This window comes from Canis lupus, chromosome 38 (assembly GCF_048164855.1).
Source record: "Canis lupus baileyi chromosome 38, mCanLup2.hap1, whole genome shotgun sequence".
Taxonomy (NCBI): domain Eukaryota; kingdom Metazoa; phylum Chordata; class Mammalia; order Carnivora; family Canidae; genus Canis; species Canis lupus.
Genome location: NC_132875.1, coordinates 7,380,138 through 7,406,955, shown reverse-complemented (window position 1 = coordinate 7,406,955; position 26,818 = coordinate 7,380,138). Strand labels below are relative to the sequence as shown.

The 26,818-nt window shown below is 41.6% G+C and overlaps 1 long non-coding RNA gene across 2 annotated transcripts; it reads left to right on the top strand.

Moving 5' to 3' along the window:
- LOC140626708 (uncharacterized) lies at nucleotides 1-26,399 on the top strand. Of its 2 annotated transcripts, none has more exons than XR_012025748.1 (3): nucleotides 1-205; nucleotides 17,252-17,415; nucleotides 24,707-26,399. It is a non-coding gene; the product is annotated as an uncharacterized lncRNA (long non-coding RNA). The 2 variants fall into 2 exon arrangements; XR_012025749.1 differs by lacking the exon at nucleotides 1-205 and adding an exon at nucleotides 5,946-6,159.
- The last annotated feature ends 419 nt before the right edge of the window (nucleotides 26,400-26,818 follow it).

The following is a 26,818-nucleotide window of genomic DNA, read 5'->3' as shown; positions in this document are numbered from 1 at the left end:
GTGATCCAAAACCGGTAGCAACGATGTGGACATCAGCTGGAGTCAGAGAAAATGCATTGAGCTGTTTTGCGTACTAGAGAATTGCCTGGCTGCTATCAGAACACATCACTCTTGCTTTGGAAAAATAACCTGACGGAGTACCCTTTTGTGTGAGAGTTTACATCTTCCTTTAGACCATGAACTGGAAGCAGTAATGAAGGAAGAGGTAAGAAAGGGGTTAAACTCTCCTGCTTGTGGAAATTTGGAGTTTCAGGGCCCTTCAGGAGCAGGAGAAAATGTGAAGGAGGGAAGGAGAGAGGAGAGATAGAAGAAGAATCTAGGAGTTGGGAGGGAGGGAGAAGAGGCCCACCTAGGAACTGAGGTTTTACCAGCCACACAGCCCCTGGTCCTGTGCTATTGATTGTCCAGGGATGAGACCAGCATGGGGGCTCAGTGGGAGAGCACAAGGGTGTGGCATAGAAAGCTCTTGTGCTAAAAAGCAAGGCTGGTCACTCCTATTATGAGCCTGGAGTTTTCTGACACTGAATTCACATGAAGTCCTTAGGACAAGTAAGAAGAGAAATAATTCCTAGAGCCAGTTCAAAGGACACTGTGATCAAGAACAATCTGTGAATTAAAACCCCTAGAATGTCATACCAGTGTAAAGCCAGTGAGCTTAAAACCTGGTCATATGAAGAATACCCAAGGAACTTTTAAAAATACAAAATGCTGAGTCCAACACAGACATTACTGGGCTGGGATTGATTACAAGGCTACATGTTTTAGAAGAGGATTCTGATACACATCTAGTGATCTGTACCAAGCAATTTAAAAAACATATTAAAATTTTGAAATTTTTGAAATTGTTGAGGCCTTTGGTCAAAAACCGTGGTAAATCCTGACTCCTCTTCTTCATTTGGTTGGCCACCCTTCTGCATCCAGTCTTCTCAAATGCTTTCCATCTACTGATTAATTCAGAAGGGGGAAAGTATTTGTGGAGAAGATCCCGCATCTTCCCCAAATTGCCGCTGAGAAAAAGAAAAGAAGAAATATACCATCAGAACAGAAACAAAAATGTCTTTATTTTAAAGAAGGAAGAATCAAGGATCAGGTGAATTATTAACAATCAAACGTGGAAGCCAAGACTTCACTCCATCAAGGGATCATGCTGTGGGCCACAAATTGGTGCCCTGATCCCCTGCTGAGAGCATTGTTCTGGGAGACCAACCCATGAATCAAATATATCAATATCTCTTACGAACCATGCAAGGAATGTCAGGGTAAATGTGCCATCCATGACCAGTGCCCAAAAAGGGCCCTGTCTTCCCCCGTAGCCTGAGCCTGACTCATACTGGGTGACTTGAGAATTGGGGTTTTGAGTAATGAGTCAACAGGCTCCAGATGCCCATGTGTTATTTCCATTGTAAGATGGGACACTCATCATTAGACTATCTTCTAAAAGAACTGTGCTGGTCAGTTGTTCATTTTGGTATCTATGATCTAAATCAAGATCATTTTTAGAAAGTGTATAAGCGGCCTATTAAAAAGTCAACCTCCGAAGTCATAATAGATAAGACTTCCGGTATCAAACAGGTGCTCAGAAAATCAATCTATGGCAAGAGCAAACGAACTGAAAAAACAGTTTTAATCACCCTAGGCTATTTTTATTCAATGCACTGCTGCAATATGACACTGAAAATGAGATTTGCTTTTTTCTTTGAAGAAGACAACAGATGCCACAAACACCAGGCAAAAGGAGGAAACAAACTCACCAGGTCATTGTATCATTGGTCTTATCAATTATTCATCATTGTCAATGCATGTTGATTAAACAGACACAGTTTGATTAGCACAGCATGAAGAACTGGTTTCTTATTTCTTAGCCTTCTGTGTCTGGGTTTGGGGTCTTTCACCATGGATGACCCTTTTCTACTAGAAAAATGCTCACAGTTCTACTCACTTCTCCCTTGCTCAAAACTTCCCATAGTTTCTCCGTAAGGCCCAGAACCTGTGTCCTGATATGCAAGGTCCTCCATCCTTCTCTAACCCTAATCCCCATTTCTGCTTCCTGCACTGAGTTCTAGCTTCTTGGATCTACTCACTGCTGCCCACTCAAACACCAGCACTTCTCCCTTGACCCTTTGCTTTTTTTTTCCTAAGCCTGGGACACCTACTGCCCCAACCCTCAATACACCTCACCCACTTCAAATGCTACTTTCTCCACTGTGTCTTCGGTTCTGTTCCCACTCTGCCAATGTAGACAAAAAACTAAATACCCACCTTGTTCTTGATCTCTGCTTCTTATATGACACATCCCTTTTCCACCGTTTATTTTTATCCTGTTTCACTTACTAGACAATGGTCTGCAGGAGACTGGTTGTGCTGGTTTTATCTTTGTGTCCTATGTCTTCTGTGCTTCTTGGCCCTTAGTGTAGTCCAGTATGCATTTGTAGATAGGAGGAAAGGAAGAAGAAAGAGAAGGAAGGAGGGAAGTATAGGAGGATGACAGGAAGGGAATGGGGAGGAAGGATTTTAGTTCACACTAGTGTAATTGGCATTTAGGAAAGTTGTATATGTGTCTAGAACTTCCTGTATCTATGGTCTCACCTTCTATTCTTTTCTCAGTCACCTATATCTGGGCTCTGTCCTCACCCCTCCACTGAACTGGTCTTCTTAAAGTCTCCCACAAATCCCCTCTCACCAAGTCTGGCCCTCACTTCTCAGGCCCACCTTATTTCACTGACTTGTGACACTTAACACCTCCATCATGCTTTTCTTGAACATTTTGGAAATCCACATGTGATGCTTATGATACTATCACTTTTGCTTTTCCCTGGATCTCTTATCCTTGCATCTCTGGCTCCTGCATTGCACTTATTTCCTCCAGCTATTCTTAAATATTGGTGATTTTCAGTATTCCTCATCTTGCCTTTCTCTTTTCGTGCTACCTACACACTCTCTGGTTAAACTTATCCATCTTCCTGGCTTCAAATTATTTCCTACCTGTTGATAATCCCCAATCTATACTCCTTGGCTTCCTCCCCTCCTGAATTCCATCCAGAATGATGTGGGCAACCTCCACTAGCCTCAGCAGCCATCATAAATTCAACATGTCAGAACCAGAACATTCTAGAGTCCCCCAACAGGCTTATTCTTCATCCTGTATGTTTATGTCAATCAATAATGCCATGCACTTGATCAGCCCCCAAGGCCAGAAATAAAAGAACCTTTCTAAAGCCCCCTCTACTTACTACATCCAATTAGTCACTGAAGTTCCTTAATGTTTTTTGTATCCTCATACCACCATCTTCCTTGGTGCAGAGCATTATTCTTTGGTTTCTGGGTCACCACAAAAGCCTCCTGAAAGGCAGCTTCCCTGTCTTTGGTCTTTGTTTATAATCATCTTCTAAACTTTAGCCAACTCAACTATACCTTCCTAAAATATAAAATATGTTCACTTCACACTCTACTTAGAATCCTTCAGTAGAAGACCATTGTCTTCAGGACAAAACCCAAACTCATTAACTTCATGTGTGTAAGTCAATCTTACCCTCTCTTTGCTGGTCCATGCAATTACCAATAACCATGGCGGCTCATGTAGAAATCATTGTCAGGGAGCAGGATCAGGGCCTGATGATTCTCTCTGCCCTCCTCTCAGAACTCTTATGTAAAACCTAATTAAAAGGTGTTATTTTATCTTTCCTGACAAATAACAAACTACCTTTCTCATAGGAAGGAAGGCTGTTCTTCCAGTTAGTGTGACTCTAAGCCCACCTGCCTTCTTATTTACTCTTTTATCTTGGACTTTGAATGCCAGGAGTTGAGTTAATTGTATTCCTCCCATCTCTCAACCCCTCCCTCTTGTGAAACAATAAACCTTGATTTATTATTCTAAGATCTTGAAAGTCCCCTTAGTCTGACCTAAGTTATAAGACTCCTATCACCAGCTATAAGCAGCCCTATGAGTGAATTTCCCCTCAAATTGGTCCCCAACAATTCCACTTTAACTTTACCTCCAGCAGAAGGAAGGGAGAGAAGATTTTCATTCATTCAACCCCAACTGCAGGACTTTCACAACCCAGCACCATCCAGTCCTCCAGGCTCACCTCCACCACTCCCCTCCACATGCCCCATGTATTAGAACTACCTGCAGTGTTCCCCAATGCTGTGTTCGCTACTGCCTCTGCACCTGCACACATGCTATCATATTCAGCTTAGATGATCTTCTCCACATTTATCCTTGCCTCTCCCTTTCCTATTCCATTACTCCCCACTCCTTGTATATCTTGTACTCATTAAATCTTGGAATCTTTATCAGACTTGGTTTTCCTCTTCCAGTAGGCTGGCCTTCCTCTCTATTCTCACACTGACTGAACATACTCTATCATAGCATTTACATTCTGTAGTGCCACTGTGGGATGTTTATCTATCTCAGCCATGAGACAGAAAGCTCCTTGAAATTGAGGATAATGTTGTATGTTTCTTTTTGACTCCAGGATCAGAACCATTGTTCATTAAAGTCTTTTGATAGATGACTGATAGATAGATGATAGATAGATAGATAGATAGATAGATAGATAGATAGATAGATGATAGGTAGAGTGAGTCTTTCATCAGAAAGAGTAGTATTTCTTCAAACATGTTTGATGTTGTTTCTTATCCAAGTAGAGTAGCATATGTCACTAGGAAGCAACTTCATTCACTGTATGGAGCAGACACTCTCAGGTTTTTTCTTGGCATATTTGCAAATGTGACTCTGAGGAAAATAAAACCCAGTAGCTGGGGCAGGTGTGTGTGTGTGTGTGTGTGTGTGTGTGTGTGTGTGAGAGAGAGAGAGAGAGAGAGAAAGAGAGAGAGACAGAGACAGACAGATTGGAATGGAAGTGGGCAGAAGGATGGATCATGGGGAAGTAGGCCTTAGAAGAAGAGTGTTAGATGGATGAGAACTTTCACTGGTAATCAAAAATCTTAACCAGCTAAGCGAATTCTTTTATCAGATCAAAAAGCACAATAGAATCCATTTGGTTAGCACCTTTGTTGTTGGGCCTCTCCTTCTAGCTGGCCAGTCCAATTTTTACCACTTTCCATCTCAGAAGATAACACCAATATTCTTCATTCAACAGCACCTCCCTCTGTTGGATGTTCTGCCAAAAAATATAGATTTTTCTGAAGAAAAAATAAAATTATCAAAAAGGAGAAGCAAAGAGCTTTGAGATTCATTTGGACTCTATGTTCGTTTTCTTTGGATCCAGTGTTTAGCTTCTATAGGAATTCTGGCTCAATGGCTAATGCCGACTCTCACAGATGATATAAATAAGACATTAGAAAAATCAGATTAGATCCATGTGCTGGAACTGAATAGAAATCCCCAATATACCAGAACAGTGACTTTTGAATATGCTTTTTTTACCAACACACACACACACACACACACACACACACACACATAAACACACACACAAACCCAAACTGAAACAAGTTTCACAAAGCAAGACACGGTGTCCCAAATGTCTTAGTACAGTTTTAAGTTGTAATAACCTGGGAAGGATAAGCTCAACAAACTTAGAATAGCATCATTTGACTATTTATTTAGATTTATTGTGTTTTTATTTGGTTTATGACCTTTGAAAGATACATCTTTAATTTTTTTCAGTCGATGTATGCCATCTTCCATCAGAGGTACTGAAACAAAAAATTAAAATTAAAAATGCGATTTGAGGCAGGGCAAGACGGTGGAGGAGTAGGGTCCTCAACTCACCTGGCCCCACCAACTTACCTAGATAACTTTCAAACCATCTTGAAAACCTACAAATTCGACCTGAGATTTAAAGAGAAACAGCTGGAATGCTACAGAGGGAATTTCGCTTCTAACACGGTAGGAAGGCAGAAAAAAAAATAAAATAAAAAAGTATCCAGTGTGGGGTGGGGGCGCAAGGAGCTGGGCTAACCAGGGGAGCCAGTGCCTCTGGGACAGGAGAGCCCAGCCCTGGAGAAGTGGGAACTTTAAAAAATCTGCACCGGAGGGGCAAGATGGTGGAAGAGTAGGGTCCCCAAATCACCTGTCCCCACCAAATTACCTAGATAACCTTCAAATCATCCTGAAAATCTACGAATTCGGCCTGAGAATTAAAGAGAGACACCTGGAATGCTACAGTGAGAAGAGTTCGCGCTTCTATCAAGGTAGGAAGACGGGGAGAAAGAAATAAAGGAACAAAAGGGCTCCAAGGGGGAGGGGCCCCGCGAGGAGCCGGGCTGAGGCCGGGGCCAGTGTCCCCAGGACAGGAGAGCCCCGGCCCAGAGAAGCAGGAGCTGCACCAACCTTCCCGGGGGAAAGGGGCTCGCAGGGAGGTGGAGCAGGATCCAGGAGGGCGGGGAGGCCCTCGGGCTCCCGGGGACACTAACAGACACCAGCACGCCGGGGGAGTGCGCCGAGCTCCCTAAGGGCTGCAGTGCGCACGGGGGACCCGGAGCAGCTCGGGGGGCTCGGGGGCGGCTCCGCGGAGGGGGCTGCGGGGCGGGAGCAGCGCCGGGGGCTCGGGCGGAGGAAGAGGCTCCGTGGAGGGCGCTGCGGTGCGGGAGCAGCTGCGGGGGGCTCGGGCGGAGGAAGAGGTTCCGCGGAGGGGGCTGCAGGGCGGGAGCGGCTCAGAGGGGCTCGGGGGCGGCTCCGCGGAGGGGGCTGCGGGGCAGGAGCGCGAATCCAACAGCACAGGAGCCAGGAGCACAGGGCGCCGGGACACAGCCCAGGATCCGGCCTCCCCCGGGACAGGCAGAGGCCGGGAGGGCCCAGGACAGCAAGGACGCTCCTGCCCCGAGCTGAGCAGATCAGCGGCCCCGCCCCGGAGCCTCCAGGTCCTGCAAACTGAGAGCTCCGTAGTTACTGCGGGGGCTGAATCCAGGTTTCCAGAGCAGCCACTGGGGTTGTTCCTCCAGGGGCCTAACGGGGTAAACAACCCCCACTGAGCCCTGCACCAGGCAGGAGGCAGAGCAGCTCCCCCAAGTGCTAACACCTGAAAATCAGCACAACAGGCCCCTCCCCCAGAACACCAGCTAGACGGACAAGTTCCAGGGGAAGTCAAGGGACTTAAAGTACACAGAATCAGAAGATACTCCCCCGTGGGTTTTTTTTTCTTTTTGATTTCTGATTGCTTCCCCCAGCCCTTTTTTTTTTTCACCTTTCTTTCTTTTTCTTTCTCTTTTTCTTCTTTTTTCCTTCCTTTTTCTTTTTTCTTTTTCTCTTTTCTTTCCTTCTCTCTCTCTCTCTTTTTCTTCTTTTCCCAATACAACTTGTTTTTGGCCACTCTGCACTGAGCAAAATGACTAGAAGGAAAACCTCACCTCAAAAGAAAGAATCAGAAACAGTCCTCTCTCCCACAGAGTTACAAAATCTGGATTACAATTCAATGTCAGAAAGCCAATTCAGAAGCACTATTATACAGCTACTGGTGGCTCTAGAAAAAAGCATAAAGGACTCAAGAGACTTCATGACTGCGGAATTTAGATCCAATCAGGCAGAAATTAAAAATCAATTGAATGAGATGCAATCCAAACTAGAAGTCCTAACGACGAGGGTTAACGAGGTGGAAGAACAAGTGAGTGACATAGAAGACAAGTTGATGGCAAAGAGGGAAACTGAGGAAAAAAGAGACAGACAATTAAAAGACCAGGAAGACAGATTAAGGGAAATAAACGATAGCCTGAGGAAGAAAAACCTACGTTTAATTGGGGTTCCCGAGGGCGCCGAAAGGGCCAGAGGGCCAGAATATGGATTTGAACAAATCATAGCTGAAAACTTTCCTAATCTGGGAAGGGAAATAGGCATTCAGATCCAGGAAATAGAGAGATCTCCCCCTAAAATCAATAAAAACCGTTCAACACCTCAACATTTAATAGTGAAGCTTGCAAATTCCAAAGATAAAGAGAAGATCCTTAAAGCAGCAAGAGACAAGAAATCCCTGACTTTTATGGGGAGGAATATTAGGGTAACAGCAGACCTCTCCACCGAGACCTGGCAGGCCAGAAAGGGCTGGCAGGATATATTCAGGGTCCTAAATGAGAAGAACATGCAACCAAGAATACTTTATCCAGCAAGGCTCTCATTCAACATGGAAGGAGAGATAAAGAGCTTCCAAGACAGGCAGGAACTGAAAGAATATGTGACCTCCAAACCAGCTCTGCAAGAAATTTTAAGGGGGACTCTTAAAATTCCCCTTTAAGAAGAAGTTCAGTGGAACAATCCACAAAAAACAAGGACTGAATAGATATCATGATGACACTAAACTCATATCTCTCAATAGTAACTCTGAACGTAAACGGGCTTAATGACCCCATCAAAAGGCGCAGGGTTTCATACTGGATAAAAAAGCAGGACCCATCTATTTGCTGTCTACAAGAGACTCATTTTAGACAGAAGGACACCTACAGCCTGAAAATAAAAGGTTGGAGAACCATTTACCATTCGAATGGTCCTCAAAAGAAAGCAGGGGTAGCCATCCTTATATCAGATAAACTAAAATTTACCCCGAAGACTGTAGTGAGAGATGAAGAGAGATACTATCTCATACTTAAAGGATCTATCCAACAAGAGGACTTAACAATCCTCAATATATATGCCCCGAATGTGGGAGCTGCCAAATATTTAAACCAATTAATAACCAAAGTGAAGAAATACTTAGATAATAATACACTTATACTTGGTGACTTCAATCTAGCTCTTTCTACCCTCGATAGGTCTTCTAAGCACAACATCTCCAAAGAAACAAGAGCTTTAAATGATACACTGGACCAGATGGATTTCACAGATATCTACAGAACTTTACATCCAAACTCAACTGAATACACATTCTTCTCAAGTGCACATGGAACTTTCTCCAGAATAGACCACATACTGGGTCACAAATCGGGTCTGAACCGATACCAAAAGATTGGGATCGTCCCCTGCATATTCTCAGACCATAATGCCTTGAAATTAGAACTAAATCACAACAAGAAGTTTGGAAGGACCTCAAACACGTGGAGGTTAAGGACCATCCTGCTAAAAGATGAAAGGGTCAACCAGGAAATTAAGGAAGAATTAAAAACATTCATGGAAACTAATGAGAATGAAGATACAACCATCCAAAATCTTTGGGATGCAGCAAAAGCAGTCCTAAGGGGGAAATACATCGCAATACAAGCATCCATTCAAAAACTGGAAAGAACTCAAATACAAAAGCTAACCTTACACATAAAGGAGCTAGAGAAAAAACAGCAGGTGGACCCTACGCCCAGCAGAAGAAGAGAGTTAATTAAAATTCGAGCAGAACTCAACAAAATTGAGACCAGAAGAACTGTGGAACAGATCAACGGAACCAGGAGTTGGTTCTTTGAAAGAATTAATAAGATAGATAAACCATTAGCCAACCTTATTAAAAAGAAGAGAGAGAAGACTCAAATTAATAAAATCATGAATGAGAAAGGAGAGATCATTAACAACACTAAAAAATAGAAACGATTTTAAAAACATATTATGAACAGCTATACGCCAATAAATTAGGCAATCTAGAAGAAATGGATGCATTCCTGGAAAGCCACAAACTACGAAAACTGGAACAGGAAGAAATAGAAAACCTGAACAGGCCAATAACCAGGGAGGAAGTTGAAGCAGTCATCAAAAACCTCCCAAGACACAAGAGTCCAGGGCCAGATGGCTTCCCAGGGGAATTCTATCAGATGTTTAAAGAAGAAATCATACCTATTGTACTAAAACTGTTTGGAAAGATGGAAAGATATGGAGCACTTCCAAATTCATTCTATGAGGCCAGCATCAGCTTAATTCCAAAACCGGACAAAGACCCCACCAAAAAGGAAAATTACAGACCAATATCCCTGATGAACATGGATGCAAAAATTCTCGACAAGATACTAGCCAATAGGATCCAACAGAACATTAAGAAAATTATTCACCATGACCAAGTAGGATTTATCCCTGGGACACAAAGCTGGTTCAACACCCATAAAACAATCAATGTGATTCATCATATCAGCAAGAGAAAAACCAAGAACCATATGATCCTCTCATTAGATGCAGAGAAAGCATTTGACAAAATACAGCATCCATTGCTGATCAAAACTCTTCAGAGTGTAGGGATAGAGGGAACATTCCTCGACATCTTAAAAACCATCTACGAAAAGCCCATACCAAATATCATTCTCAATGGGGAAGCACTGGGAGCCTTTCCCCTAACATCAAGAACAAGACAGGGATGTCCACTCTCACCACTGCTATTCAACCTAGTACTGGAAGTCCTAGCCTCAGTAATCAGACAACAAAAAGACATTAAAGGCATTCAAATTGGCAAAGAAGAAGTCAAACTCTCCCTCTTCGCCAATGACATGATACTCTACATAGAAAACCCAAAAGCCTCCACCCCAAGATTGCTAGAACTCATACAGCAATTCAGCAGTGTGGTGGGATACAAAATCAATGCCCAGAAGTCAGTGGCATTTCTATACACTAATAATGAGACTGAAGAAAGAGAAATTAAGGAGTCAGTCTCATTTATAATTGCACCCAAAAGCATAAGATACCTAGGAATAAACCTAACCAAAGAGGTAAAGGATCTAAATCCTAAAAACTACAGAACACTTCTGAAAGAAATTGAGGAAGACACAAAGAGATGGAAAAATATTCCATGCTCATGGATTGGCAGAATTAATATTGTGAAAATATCTATACTACCCAGGGCAATTTACACGTTTAATGCAATCCCTATTAAAATACTATGGATTTTCTTCACAGAGTAGGAACAAATTATTTTAAGATTTGTGTGGAATCAGAAAAGACCCCGAATAGCCAGGGGAATTTTAAAAAAGAAAACCATATCTGGGGGCATCACAATGCCAGATTTCAGGTTGTGCTACAAAGCTGTGGTCATCAAGACAGTGTGGTACTGGCACAAAAACAGACACATAGATCAATGGAACAGAATAGAGAACCCAGAAGTGGACCCTGAACTTTATGGGCAACTAATATTCGATAAAGGAGGAAAGACTATCCATTGGAAGAAAGACAGTCTCTTCAATAAATGGTGCTGGGAAAATTGGACATCCACATCCAGAAGAATGAAACTAGACCACTCTCTTGCACCAGACACAAAGATAAACTCAAAATGGATGAAAGATCAAAATGTGAGACAAGATTCCATCAAAATCCTAGAGAAGAACACAGGCAACACCCTTTTTGAACTTGGCCACAGTAACTTCTTGCAAGATACATCCACGAAGGCAAAAGAAACAAAAGCAAAAATGAACTATTGGGACTTCATCAAGATAAGAAGCTTTTGCACAGCAAAGGATACAGTCAACAAAACTCAAAGACAACCTACAGAATGGGAGAAGATATTTGCAAATGACATATCAGATAAAGGGCTAGTTTCCAAGATCTATAAATAACTTCTTAAACTCAACACCAAAGAAACAAACAATCCAATCATGAAATGGGCAAAAGACATGAAGAGAAATCTCACAGAGGAAGACATAGACATGGGCAACATGCACATGAGAAAATGCTCTGCATCACTTGCCATCGGGGAAATACAAATCAAAACCACAATGAGATATCACCTCACACCAGTGAGAATGGGGAAAATTAACAAGGCAGGAAACAACAAATGTTGGAGGGGATGCGGAGAAAAGGGAACCCTCCTGCACTGTTGATGGGAATGTGAACTGGTGCAGCCACTCTGGAAAACTGTGTGGAGGTTCCTCAAAGAGTTAAAAATAGACCTGCCCTACGACCCAGCAATTGCACTACTGTTGGGGATTTACCCCAAAGATACAAATGCAATGAAACGCCGGGACACCTGCACCCCGATGTTTCTAGCAGCAATGTCCATAATAGCCAAACTGTGGAAAGAGCCTCAGTGTCCATAAAAAGATGAGTGGATAAAGAAGATGTGGTCTATGTATACAATGAAATATTACTCAGCCATTAGAAATGACAAATACCCACCATTTGCTTCAATGTGGATGGAACTGGAGGGTATTATGCTGAGTGAAGTAAGTCAATCGGAGAAGGACAAACAGTGTATGTTCTCATTCATTTGGGGAATATAAATAATAGTGAAAGGGAATATAAGGGAAAGGAGAAGAAATGTGTGGGAGGTGTCAGAGGGGAGACAGAACATAAAGACTCCTAACTCTGGGAAACGAACTAGGGGTGGTGGAAGGGGAGGAGGGGGGGGAGTGGGGGTGAGTGGGTGACGGGCACTGAGGGGGACAGTTAATGGGATGAGCACTGGGTGTTATTCTGTATGTTGGTAAATTGAACACCAATAAAAATTATTTTATTAATAAAATACTAAAAAAAAAAAAGAAATGACAAATAACCACCATTTGCTTCAATGTGGATGGAACTGGAGGGTATTATGCTGAGTGAAGTAAGTCCATTGGAGAAGGACAAACATTATCTGGTTTCATTCATATGAGGAATATAAAAAACAGTGAAAGGGATCATGGAAAGGAGAGAAAATGAGTGGGAAATATCAGAGAGGGTGACAACATGAGAGACTCCTAACTGGGAAATAAACAAGGGGTAGTGGAAGGGGAGGTGGGAAGGGGGATAGGGTGACTGGGTGACAGGCACTGAGGTGGGCGCTTGACAGGATGAGCACTGAGTGTTATGCTATATGTTGGCAAATAGAACTCCAATAAAAAATATGCATATATATATACTTTTGAAAATACATCTAAAACTGAACAAAGACTTTTGGGACATTATCCACTTTTAATATTCTGCATTCTCTAATGTTTTCCAATCTGTTCAGCTTTATTCTTCTCTATTTTAGTAATTCTGTGCTGTTTTATTCTGTCTTTTCAAAATGCTGATCTCACCCCCAATAAATTCATTTCATGATCCACTAGCAAAAATCACGATAGAGTGAAAGAAACATCAGTCCTTCCTTGATTCAAGAGCTCAGTCATCCTGGCCTTGGGTGAGATGGGAACCCATTGATTTTCTAGATGACCTGGTGAGTGAAAGTCAGGAAAGCAAGGGTGGGATGAGGTGTGTGGAGCTCCTTGCTGAAGAAAACAATCCTATCACTCAGTGCTGACAACCCCCTACAGCTGTGTGTGTCATTGCAGGAAGTCATCATTTTAACAAGGTCTGAAAGCAATGGATTCTTGGGATGAATGACTCTGTGACATAATGGAACATTTTCTGCACCCAAGGAACATCTGAAAATATTTTACTTGTTAACAGTGAATCTCGTCCCCTGCCAACCTTCTCTGCTCCCCATTTCCCATCCTTGGTAACAGCATAATGGTCTTAATGAAAAACACTCAGAGTGGAAATGACAAGCTTTTATGACAGCAGTCACCGAGTTTAGAAGCCCAGAACAGAGGAGAAATAAAATCACATCCTTTGTGACGTATTCTCAGGATAAAGATGCCTGGTTCTGATCACTGTAGTCATACTAACAACCCCAGCATATGACACAATAAGGCTACTTATGTTTCACTCACATTCAACTATTTCCAGGCTTAATTCCTTAGTTCTGGTCACATCTACTTTACCTTTCACTTATATTAAACTGAAAGTGTCTCAAGGGTTCTGTCTATCTCTCATACATCTCACTGTATTTTAGTGTTTTCAGCTACAAGTGAGCAGATAATTAAATAATAAATGTTGACACATTAATGACATTGTCATGATCTCAAATAGCATAATGATGTTCCCAGGACCAATTACCTCAGGGGCACAATGATCTCATCAAGAATCCCAGTGTTTCGGGATCCCTGGGTGGCGCAGCGGTTTAGCGCCTGCCTTTGGCCCAGGGCGTGATCCTGGAGACCCGGGATCGAATCCCACGTTGGGCTCCCGGTGCATGGAGCCTGCTTCTCCCTCTGCCTGTGTCTCTGCCTCTCTCTCAATCTCTCTCTCTCTCTCTCTCTCTCTCTATCATAGATAAATAAAAATTAAAAAAAAAAAAAGAATCCCAGTGTTTCTATTTCTCTGCTCTGCCATTCTCAGTGTAGAGCTCTTCATCCTGAGTCCTATGGCTTCATGGGCTCACGATGGCTTCCAAAGCCTACTGCTCCCCACATCACATCCTCACATTGGCACCATTCTGAGTCAAAAGACAGGGAAGGGAATTTCTCCTCACACTTCCTGTTCTCAGAAGCTCCCCAGCAGACTTCTCCTCAGGAACCACTGGCCAGGATTAGATGCCATGTTCATGCACCAGTTATAAGGGAAGCTGAAGAATGTGAGTTCTGGCATTTTCAATTTTTATAGTGGTAGACAGTCTTTACCAGGAAGGAAAACATACAACACTTAGTGTTCTGCACTCAGTATTGCCCACTGCATTTTTAAACTGATCACTCTATGATTGCTCTCTAAGTGAGAGTGAACACACAGATTTGGTTTCATCACTATATGAATAGGTTAACTTAGATCTAGTGAAGGGTAATCCATTTCCCCGCCTAGGGAGAGGCCATTTCACATTATGCTGGTTACTGTCCACAGGGATCCTGCACCAGAAGGTACACAGAAGGATCAATACAAAGCCACTCCCCAAACTGTGAAAACAGTCATAACAACAGCTCTCTGTTGCTAGGTCAGTTGGGCAGCAATTGTTTTTCAACCAATAATGTAGATTTCCCATTTCTGTTAATCTCCCTATTTTACATGTGAGGACACTGACAATAGAGAGATGTCTCTAGATCCCTGATACCGCATCTCCAATTAATTCTGCATCTAAGAATCAGAGTAACTTTTCATAAAAAACATTTTCATCATGAGATCCAAACAAAAGATATATTGTTAACTTATCTTGACAAAAGCTCAATGGTAGGGATGAGGTGATAGGATGGGAAGAAATAACATCTTTAAATGGAGGAAGGGGGTATACCTGTGTGACACAGTTGGTTAAGCAGCCAACTCTTGATTTTGGCTCAGATCATGATCTCAGGGTCCTGGGATTGAGCCCTACATTGGGCTCTGCACTCAGCATGGAGTCTGCTTGAGATTCTCTCTCCCTCTCTCTGTGCCCCTCCTGCTTGTGTGCTTGATTTCTCTCTTCTCTTGTTCTCTCTCTCAAATAAATAAATCTTTTTAAATAATATATAAATAACCATGTGTGCACATATATGAACTCTCATGTGTGGATGCATGCTAAACTTCTATATCATGTTTAGCTCTTATCTCCAAATTTAGATTCACAATTTTATTTGGTGAAATTATCTATCGATGTCTATTACTTATCATTGGTCTATGTGTGTTGATCTTGTATTTTAGTGTAGAAAACACCCATACTTCTTGACCCATCCTGACACCTGGCAACTAATAGGTGCTTAAAGAATATACTGAACATGTAAGTTCCTTGAGGGCACAGCATGTACTATGTTAGGTTGTGATTCTCCTTTAGTTTCTATTCTAGAATAAAGTAAAAAGAAAAGATATGGATAATGGAAAGTTCCTGCCTTCTTGAAAGTAATCTCAGAAAGGTATTTAAAAACAATTTTTAGAAAATTTACTTCAGACATAAGGATTCTATGAGAGCCATGGAACAGCAGAACACATTCAGGTGTCAGTGAGTCTGGCCCAGCCAGATGGTTGAACTTTGAGATGGAAGAGTGGAAAGGAGGCTCTCTGGGTTTTTTTTTTTTTTTTCCTTTTAGCCTGAATCCCACTCACCCAGTCTGCTTCATGCACAGTACTGGCAGATCTTCTTTCACTTACCACCTCCCTCCCCAACTCTAAACTTCACCTATTGCTTGCATTCCTTCTCTTCAACTAAACTAGATTGACTGAAGCTCCCTCTGGACACTCTAATGGACCATGGGGATTGTCCCCTCATGGCCCACCTTTGAAGCCTAATTCACACCTGGTAAACAAGTTTGCACTTTGTCCTAATTTTCTCTCCCACCCAGCACCCCATCCATATCAGTTACATTCTGCTTAGATTCCTGCACTTCTCTGACAGGTACTACTCCAGTCCTAATGTGTGACAATCAGGCTTCACCTCAGTCTTCTCAGCCTAAGCATAACAGAGCAGAGGCTGCCATGTGTGAAGTTTCTTCTTGTGGTTCACAGCCATTTCTTCCATTGGATCATAAGGATTCATTGTTTGTTATATCCAGTTGGTATTTCTCAGCAGATCATGGATCTTCCCTGGAGCACACAGCTGGATTTCAGTGTCTTCTTTGCCTGTGCTTCACCTTGGTTTTCAAATCCTTTGCTTTTGTTCACTTTGCACTGCCTGCCCCAGGACATTACATCGCAGCCATCCCATAAGCTCAATTGCAGAAAGGGTTCTTTTTTAAATTATTTCTTATTGGAGTATAATTCACATACAATATTATATTGATTTCAGGTGTACAACATATTAAATTGACAATTCTATGCATTATGCAACACTTACCATAGTATGTCACCAAACATTATTATAATACTATTGATTATATTTCTTATGCTATACTTTTCATCTCATTTGACTTATTTATTTTATAAGTGAGAGTTTGCGCCTCTTCATCGCCTTCCCCTATTTTGCCCACTCTGCCTTCTGGCAACCACCAGTTTGTCCTCTGTACTTAAGAGTCTGTTTGCTTGTTTGTTCATTTATTTTATTTTTTAGATTCCACATATACATGAGATCATATAGTATTTGTCTCAGAAAGTATTTCTTTTGTGCTAGTATTATTATTGACTTCAAGGTCTCAGTTATATATCCATTCTTGACCCGGCCCAAAAGGTTTTCTCATAATGGTGTCACTCCACCTCCTTTTCCTGATTTGTACTGATTGTGTGATCAGACCTGATTTCATAGTCCAAGATTATATTAACTTTGAGCAGCAAGACATGGTTATAGGCATAAATCTACTTATCACAGCTACTTAGTACATTAACTCTTATCTGGTTTTCCACCAAAGGCAACTTGCCAGGAAATATAGCTGCATTTTGAAGTCTTATCATTACTAATCAGGGTAATACCTTAAGAATGCATCTATTTTGTTGTTGTTATTCAATTATAAGCTCCTTGGGGGCAGAAAAGTAATATAATATCCATAAGTTTATCCCTAGAACACAGCTCAGCATCTGGCATGTACATAAAATATAATTGTTGAATTTAATTAAATTGGGTCAGACTTTAAACTTTTCAAATAATTTTTCATTCAAATCACAGAGGTAACAATTTCCACTTCTGGCAATGGCAGACTAAGCAAAAAGAATTATAGGTGTCCTTCTGAAAACAACTATTAACAACAGTTTTAAAATATTTCTTTGAACAAGACAGATATAAGTGCAGTGAAATTGTGGGGACACTATCTGGAAGAAGATGGAAGACCAGAGAGATAAGTCTTTCATTGGGACCACTCTTCACCTCAGGCATCTACCAATTGTGAAACTGTGGTTGAGAACCCTAGAAAAGCTTCCAAAAGATCCTGTGGGGACAAGTAAGTAAAGTTTATGGTCTTCTAATAAAGACGAGGTCTGGTAAACCTCACAAGATTAGAGGTGGGACCCAAAAAATCATATCCAAGGAAAAACTTATGAATACAAAACATAAAAAGACTTTGTACTAGATATCAGCATACAGGAAGTTTATTCATAAGTTTTCTCAGACCAACGCCTATGGGGAATGGAAAGAAGCACGCTGAACAGAGGGAGAAGTAGGGCTATGATGGAATCTCAGTGAAGGCTTCAGGAAATTACCACAGGAAGCTCTGAAACTTGGGCAACCTTGTAGAGTTTTCCCATACTGAAAGAAGGGAGCTAGACCTTTACACCCTACATTTACTAGTAATTGGATACAAGCCTCCTTTGGGAAGAGGGTATAACCTTAAACAAAATGCTTCTCCTTAGCTGTGGATGTACTTGAGAGAACTAACAGCTGAGGGCTGACTGCAAGCATCCTTTCTAACAAGTAGGGAAATAAGTCCTTCAGTCAAGAAAGTAGATCTGGACAATGTAACAAGCAACCACTGCAGGGACATAAACCCAGCTTTGAATAATCTCAGTTCCTGACTGGATTAAGGTGACCTGTGTATTCCTAGACTAGTTGCCTGATAGAGCAAATGTAAATCCTTTCTGCAGGAAAATAACCTAATCAAGGGACTAAAACTATCTCTATTAATATATAATAACTGGCACAGTGAAAAAAAAACAAGGCATACTAGGAGATATGCCCATAAAACTGAAAACCAAGAGAAACAGAAACAAACTAAAATAGAGCAACAGACACCCAGATAAAAAAGATATCAAACATGAACCTTCAGATAATTACATTTAATAAGTTAAAGAAATAGACAATAAAAGAATTTAAGTATAGAACTAAAAAGTAAATTATTAACCCACTGAGCCACCAAATGAAAATTTTTGAACTTAAAATGTAATAACTGAAGTTATAGGCTTAAATAGCAGTTTAGACACAACTGAAGAAAGAGATAGAGGACTAGAAAATAAAAATATCCAGGCTAAAGCATAAAGAGAGACAAAAAGATAGAAAATATAGATAAAGGAGAAGGAAGTAAACAGGATACTAGAGAAAAAATGTGTAATTAGAATTTCAGAGGGGAGAGAATGCTGTAAAGAAATATTTGGAGATAAGAGATGAGAATTTTCCAAAACTTATGTAAGAGTTCAAACCATAGATTTAATCAACTCAGTGAACAAGAAGCACAATAAAACAAAGAAAAACACTTCCAGGCCCATCAAAGTAAAATTACTGGGGGTGGGGGAGACAAAGACAAAAATCATAAAAGAAGCCAAGGAATAGATTCTTTGCCATCAGAAGGACAGTAAGTTTGGTAGCTAATTTCTCAGTAAAAACTATGAAAGTCAGAAAATAATATATAAATATCTTCAAAGTCTTGAAAGAAAATAAATACCAGGTGGTTCAGTCAGTTTAGTGTGTGACTCTTGATTTCAGCTCAGGTCATGATCTCAGGGTTATGAGATCAAGCCCCCTGTGGGGTTGCATACTAGGCATGGAGCCTGCTTTAGACTCTCTTTCTCCCTCTCCCTCTGCTCCTCCCTCTCCTGCTCACAAGCACATGTGCACATGCAATTTCTCTCTAAAAGAAAGAAGAAAGAAAAGAAAGAAGAAGAAAGAAAGAAAGAAAGAAAGAAAGAAAGAAAGAAAGAAAGAAAGAGAAAAACTGCTAAGCTGCAAATCTATATCTACCAAAAATATCTCCCAAAAATAATATTGAATAAAAACATGCCAAGACAAACACTTGAGAGAATTGATCATTAGTGGACTAGTTCTAATGAAAATTTTATAAAGGTTCATGAAGAAGAAAAATATTCCTAGATAGAAGCCTGGATATACAAGAAAAAATACATAGCAATGGAAAGGGAAATTATATGTTGATCTAAATAAATACTGACTGTATAAAGTGGTAATAAAATATAGTCTATGGGTTTTTAAATAGAGACAATTAAAACATGCAAAAATAATGGCCTATAAATTTTGAGGGGATAAACAGAATTGAAGTATTTTAAAGTCCTTAAATTATCCAAGAAGAAGTAAAAATACTAATTGATTTTGAACCTTTATAAGTATTTATGTTATAATTAATCAAGAATTTTAAAAATATATATCTCGCAAGCTAATTATTTCTCGGAGAACAATATGGAAACATTCTACACTTATTAATTGTGTGAAAGAAAGGGACTAGGGGATCCCTGGGTGGCGCAGTGGTTTGGCACCTGCCTTTGGCCCAGGGCACGATCCTGGAGACCCGGGATCGAATCCCACGTCGGGTTCCCGGTGCATGGAGCCTGCTTCTCCCTCTGCCTGTGTCTCTGCCTCTCTCTCTCTCTCTCTGACCATCATAAATAAATAAAAAAAAAGAAAGAGACTACCAGAGACTCCCTAGATTCATGAATATGAAATCAAATATTAAAAGTTGGGAAATACAGAAGGCATGCCAAGTGATCCCATCAGAATCCTTGGAGGCAATGAGAGAGTATTTTGTACCTTTATCTATAGTAGGTCTCTAAATTGTGTAATTTAAAATCTCTATACATTTGGAAAGCATTCCAAGCTTCCAAGCTTTCTCATTTAGTGTATTCCATTAATTAAAAGAGACTAGAGGATAAAGGAGGAAATTATTTTAGGGTGTCATAGGCTGAACTGTGTTTTCCAAAATTCATGTATTGAGATCCTAATCCTTATTACCCCAGACTGTGGCAGTATTTGGAGACAGATCCTCTAAAGTCATTAAATTCAGATTAAGTTCAAATAAGATCATATAAGTGGCCCTAATCCAATATGACTGATGTCCTTATAAGAGGAGATTAGGACACACACTGAGAGAAGACCATGTGAGGACACAGAAGATGGCCATCTTCAAACCAAGAAAAGAGTCTTTAAGAGAAGCCAACTCTGCCAACACCTTGATCTCAGACTTCTAGCCTCTGAAACCATGAGAAAAGAGTTTTCTGTTGTTGAAACTACCCAGTCTGTGGTACTAGGTTATGGCAGCCCTAACAAACTAATGCACTGGTTAAAAAGCCAGTGTTTTCTTGCTGCAGGAAATAAACTACAGAAGGGATTCATAAGAAAGAATCTTTATTAAGGAAAATGAAATCATTTCCAGATCAAGGATGACTCAGTTCCTTCCCTCCTACCATGTTTTCTCCCCATCTTTTCTGCATATTGGCAGATCCAGGACCTAGAGCTGTCATTCCTTTAGCTCTGTACGCACCCTATCACAGGCAGTTCCTACACCCGGTGCTCATGCAGAAGGTTTTACACGACTGACAACTCCCCTCCAAATACCCACAGTTAAATTCAAATAGTGTTAATAACCTCTGATAGAAACTTTTATTATATAGAAAGAAGGAAGAAACATGAGATGCTTGAGTGGCTCAGTTGGTTGAGCATTAACTCTTGATTTCAACTCAGGTCATGATCTCAGGACTGTGGATCAAGTCCTGAGTTGAGCTGCTTGCTGGGTATGGAGCCTGCTTGAGATTCTCTCTGTCCTCTCTCTCTGCCCCTCCTTTCCTCCCCCCAAAAGAAGAAAGAAACAAAGGGTGGAAGGAAGGGAGGGAGGGGACAGAACGGACCAGCTGAGACACTCAAGATCCCACCACACCTTAGCCCCTTTCTAGTCAAGCAACTATTCACTCATTTGCATCCATCTTTACTATTATTAACACTTTTATACATATGCTTTTATATTTGCATTGACATCTTCTCAGCCCCAGCTCTGACACTGATCCTCCCTTCCCACCCCAGGTGCCATCTTGGAACCAAACTTTACCCCCTTAACCCTGTGGGAATTTCATTCGTCTTTATGACTTTTCTGTAAATAGTCTCTTATATTACTGAAAACTCCTTTAAAATAGCTTTGGAATGGATAATTGAGTCCTCCATGTGCAGCTGAAACCCAGAATATAAAGACAACGACCCTTCATGATTAGGCAAGGCTCTATGTCACCTAAACATACGTAAGCAAATACATAGACTACCTCCTGTAGGGTTTGTAAGAAATTAGAGCTGGAACCACAGGATGGACAACTAGACCACTTAGGGAATACTGAGCTCACAGGCACTCATGCATGCTCAGTGTTAGGAGAAGAATCCATCTCAAATTGTATGACTTGCAATAGGTGACAGGGTCTCTGTGTTGGAATCTCAGTAAATTTTCTTTTTTGGCTTCAAATTGAGCTAGCAGTTGCTTTCTGTACTTATAATTACATATTAGGGAATGTAGTCAATATTTTAATTCTTAGTTGTAATAAGGCTAGCTGGAATTCTGTAAGCCACTGACTCACTGCTACCCCAAATACAGACCACCATGTCTGCAAGCATTAGTGTACAAGCTCAAGCTTGGTGCCTGATTGTTATCCTGACTCAGCTCAGGGCATCTGAGTGGCTCAGTCAGTGAGTTAAGTGTCTAACTCCTTATTTCGTCTCAGGTCATGATCTCAGTTTCCTGGGTGAGGCTTCATGCCCAGCTCAGTGGGGAATCTGTTTGAGATCCTTCTCTCCCTCTCTCTCTGCTCCTCCCCTGCTGCACTCTCATTCTCTTTCCCTAAAATAAATAAATAAATCTTTTTTTTTTAAGGCACTTTTACTTACTAGAACCTGTCCTCCATAGGAAAATCTTCATGGAAAATAAAAAAGATACCTTTGTAATGCTTGCCTTGGTATGTCTACAACCAAGATTAACAAATATAATTGAGAAATCATAGAAGATGAGGGGGCTTGGCCTGAGGTTTCCTTTGGGCAAATAAAAAAAATTTAAGGCAAAAATGTTTCAAATTAAAAAAATAATAATAAAAAAATTCTACTTTAATGAAAAACTCTTACCCACATAAAAACAACCTCCAGGGGCTTTCTCAAAAACTGTTAAGATAAAATATATCCCACATCTTACTCTTCACAAAAAGGCTTATTATGTTCTCCCCCATTAACTTTCTCCTCGGGGTATTTCTGATGTCTGCAAAACATATTACAGCCATTTCCTGCTGAACAGTTTCACCACGCTGTCACTGAATTAAATTCAAGAAATGACTAAAACTGTGGACAAGCATAGGAGTACTTAAACGAGGGACCCATTAAATAATAGATACGAAGGTAAATATAAGTATCTACTTGGTCCTGTTAAGCAGCAAGCCCAAAACGAGGCTGAACATGGATCCAGGGTGCCAGTGAGAATCTCTCTGTAGAGGAATTGGTGCCTGGCTGACCACATCCTACATGAGCCTTTCCCTTGCCAAGTGTTGCTGCACCATGCATCCTCAGCCATCTCTTCTCAATTAGTCTTTTAACTAACTCCCTTTCTCAAAATGCTGATAATCTCTGATCTCTAAAAGGTAGGTTCTCCAAGCAAAGGGAGAGAGGTCATGGTGATTTCTATCTCAGGGCTTCACCTTATTTGTACCTGAATTCCATATTCTAATTTGACCAGAGATATAATGGGTCTGTCTCTAGGGGAGGAAAGAGGGAGAAGGTGTGGGCTAGGTAATCAAGGGTGGCTATAGGTTCTGTTTCCTCCACCACCTATGGTGATTGCCCTGCCACCAGGCCTCAACTACACGCTTTAAGTGTCAGTTCTACATTACTTGACCTCTTGTACTTAGAAACAGTATTACCTCAAAAACAGGCCCCCTGTAATTAAGAATCCAAATCAGGTTCTTTGAAAAGCCATAATTTAAAAGTCACCTTCTTCTTAAAAAAAAGAATACGACGACAACAATGATGATGATGAAAGAATAATTTATGAAAGCATTATGATCAAAAATTGGAAGGAAAAATCACCCATAATCTCACCATCCTACCATGGAGTCACATGGGGAGGAAGGGCTGGGAGCAGCAGGGACTCCAGCCTGGCTTCCCACCAGCACTCAGATGGTCCCTCTTCAGGGACCAAGATCGTAAGCCAGGAGTGCCCAGGACCAGGCCTACTTAGTACTCCCATGCAAGGAGCAAAGGACAGATGTTCCTCTGTTGAGACAGATTACAGAGCTTCCAGAGGCTGATTCTCAGACAAGACTGAGTATTTTTTCCAGGTTTTCAAATACTTTTCATTGCACCAAAAATTCATCTAAGGGATATACAGAGAAACAACTGATTTGATGCTACTAATATATTTGGGCATCCCTTTACTTTCGTACCTGAGATCCAGTTCATTTTTTTCTCCAAGTCCAACACCTGGCTTTGGCAAAATTTTGATTTGTTCTTTTCTACCTTTTACTGAAGCATGAGTGTTTTTAGCCTATTGGTTTAAGCTGCTCTTTTAAAGATTTTATTTATTTATTTATTTATTTATTTATTTATTTATTTATGAAAGAGAGAGTTGGTGGCTGGCAGAGGGAGGGAGAAAATCTCAAGCAGACGACATGCTGAGCACAGAGCCCAATTCAGGGCTCAATCTCATGACTCTGAGATCATGACCTGAGCCAATATCAAGAGTCAGATGCTAAACCAACTGCACCACCCAGGCACCCCTAAGTTACTCCTTTAGTCTTCTTTCCATGGGTATGTTTTGTACTACTGTGCTGTTTTTTTCTCAATGTCACTGTTTACATCCATCATCATCTTCCCATCCTCCCCTCTGGTAAGCAGCTAATAGATACAGACCCAGGACTGAAGAGTAGTCTCCTCCAGAGTGCAGCTACAGGCTGCATGTCCAGAGAAATGTCACCACAGAGGCCAGGGGAGGGAAAGGACAGAACAAAAACAAGTGCTTATGTGTCCAAGACCCCAGGTGTCTCCCATGTCCATAAAGTCACAGTCACACCTTCTCCCACACACCCAGATGCCATCTCCATGTGGACCAATGAAAGGGACAAGACTGTGATACTGTATCCCAAAGAGGCTGAGCCAGGGTAACCAGATGAAAAGACATTTCAGTTTCCCCTTGAACCACCAGGGTAGAGGGTAGAGGGAAGGTGGGCACAGCAGGATGAGCAGTCCCGAAAAAAATTAGGTTAGTTACAGGAAAGCAAAAAAACAAAGTTACATCTCCTTTGTGCATCGGAATGCATTATAAGTAAAATGTCTACCTCTCTTTATACTGTTCCAGTGATCGTCCCCAGGCATAAAACAACTTTTCCATGTTTTGGGTTCTTTCTTCAGAGTAAATTCCCAGAAGGACTGTAGTTGGGTCGAAGGTTTCAAGTATCTGGATGTATTCTGCTAGATTGCTCTCCAAAAGAAATAGAGCAATTTTGACTCTTCAAGCAATGTGTGTGAGGTTAACTTGTCCTCTCTGTCTTACTTTCCAGGAATTCCCTTACATTTCCAAGAAAGCAACTGAACATGGAATGACCAGGAGGGTCAGGAAAACACACCCTGAATCACACTGCCTTCTGAGTTCAGAGTTGAGCCCTATTAGTAGTGACAACCTGGGTTCAGATTGCCTAGGCTACAGGCCCACCAAGCTCACCTCCAAGGCTATAGGCCCACCAAGCCCACCTCCAAGGTATTTGGGAAGTACTGTTCTTTCTCCTCTATAAATGGGGATGGAAATACCTACTCCATGGGTCATTTGTGGGATTTAGCAAAATACACTTGGAAAAGCACACGTTAACCAAACCTAGTAAATGCTCAATAAATGTTCACCATTTTATTTTTAGAATATAAACTCCTTCATGCTTCATCCAGTCTTTGTTCCCTGAGGACTAGTAAAATGCCAAGCCCATGGCAATGTTTAATAAACATCTGTTGAACAAATGCCGAATGAATATGTGCACATATTTTCAAGCTCAAACACACTTGCTGACAGGGCAGGAAGAACAGCACAGGCAAATGGTGTGAAGCCTCAAGCAGCAAGTGCCAGGAGCTCCTCCATCCTCGTGGATGTGACAGAGAGCAGCCTCCATAAGATGCTAATAAACCAATGAGCTAGTGCTGCAGAGGAGTGATGGATGGGAGTGAGGAGAATGGTACACAGGCGGTCAGGACAAAGGTTCCGAGATGCACTACGTGGGGAGATTAAATCAAGAATGGAGACAGGAATTATAGAGGAGAAAGTGCACATGGTTCTGTGGCTAACGTGGGCAGAGAAGAGGATTTTTAGACAGCTAACTGGTCAAATAGTAATATGTTCCTCAAGAACCTCAAGAGCATCAAGAACCTCAGCGTGTGAACACTCGAACAGCAGAAACCAGCCTGCCAGAGGCTGAGGATGGAGGTGAGGTATCTCTGGAGGGAGATGAAGACCTTTGAGAAACTCTCACTGAGGAAACCCAGGACATAATTTTTCTAATTTTCACTGTCTGCTTGTGTGTCTCTAGGCATCAGCTTGAGGAAAATAAAAATGTCATCCTAGGCAGACAGTGGTCCGTACTGACCAGGTGTTACTAGGCCCTATCCTTTTCCCTCATCAAAAGTGTAAACATCTCCTCATGGGGGCACTTGGGGGGATTATTATCCCAAACTCATTCTCATTTCTAAGGTCTTCTCTAGCTCCTGGACTGTGAGTCTTTCCACTTTTGTCATTAGCCACAGGTGGTGCTCACCCATGTCTACCTGACATGATACCTTCTTTTCCATCAGAGTCTAGAAAGTCAGTGAACACCACTGAAGGCCAAACAGTTCCTTCCAAAGATATCCAGATCCTTATCTCTGAAAGCTGTGAATGTTACAAATTAAAAGAGACTTTGCAAATGGAGTATGTTAAGGGTCTTGATGGGAAGAGTCTCCTGAATTGTCCAAGTGGACCTAGATAGAATCACAAATGTCCTTAGAAGAGGGAGGCTGGGGGAGATTTGACAATCAAAGAGCAGAAGGCCGTGTGATGATGGAGACAGAGCCTGGGGTGAAGTGGCCACCAGCCAAGCTATGCCAACAGCCACCAAAAGCTGGAAGAGACAGAAACAACTTCTCCCCCTTAGAGTCTCCAGAAAGAATCAGCCCTTGTCTATACCTTGATTTTTACCCCACAAAATCGTTCAGGACTTCTGGCCTCCAAACTGTAGGAGAATAAATTTTTGTTATTTTAAGCCACCAAGCTTGTGTTAGTTTGTTACAACAGCCCAAGAAAATGAATACAGAGGCCAAGCCATCCCGTCCCTTCTGGCACACTCTGCTCCTTCCAGCTCCCTCCAGCCTTACCCACTAGAAAGTGTCCATCCACAAAGTACATCTCTGCAGGATACCATGATGCTGCCGAGCTTGGGCTGTACCTTGTGCCTCACAAGAGAAGTCTGGACCTAGCCTTCTCCTAGAAGGTGGGCCCATAAACACTTGCCTCAAGTCCCCCCCCCCCACCCCGGGAAAACTTGCCTCCTTTCTGCTGGGAGAGTGTTTGCCCCTTGGATACTCATTGCTGACCCACCCCAAGGCTATCAGAAGTGGGTCCTGTCCTCCTAGCAGGTGCGGAGGTGGGCCTCCAT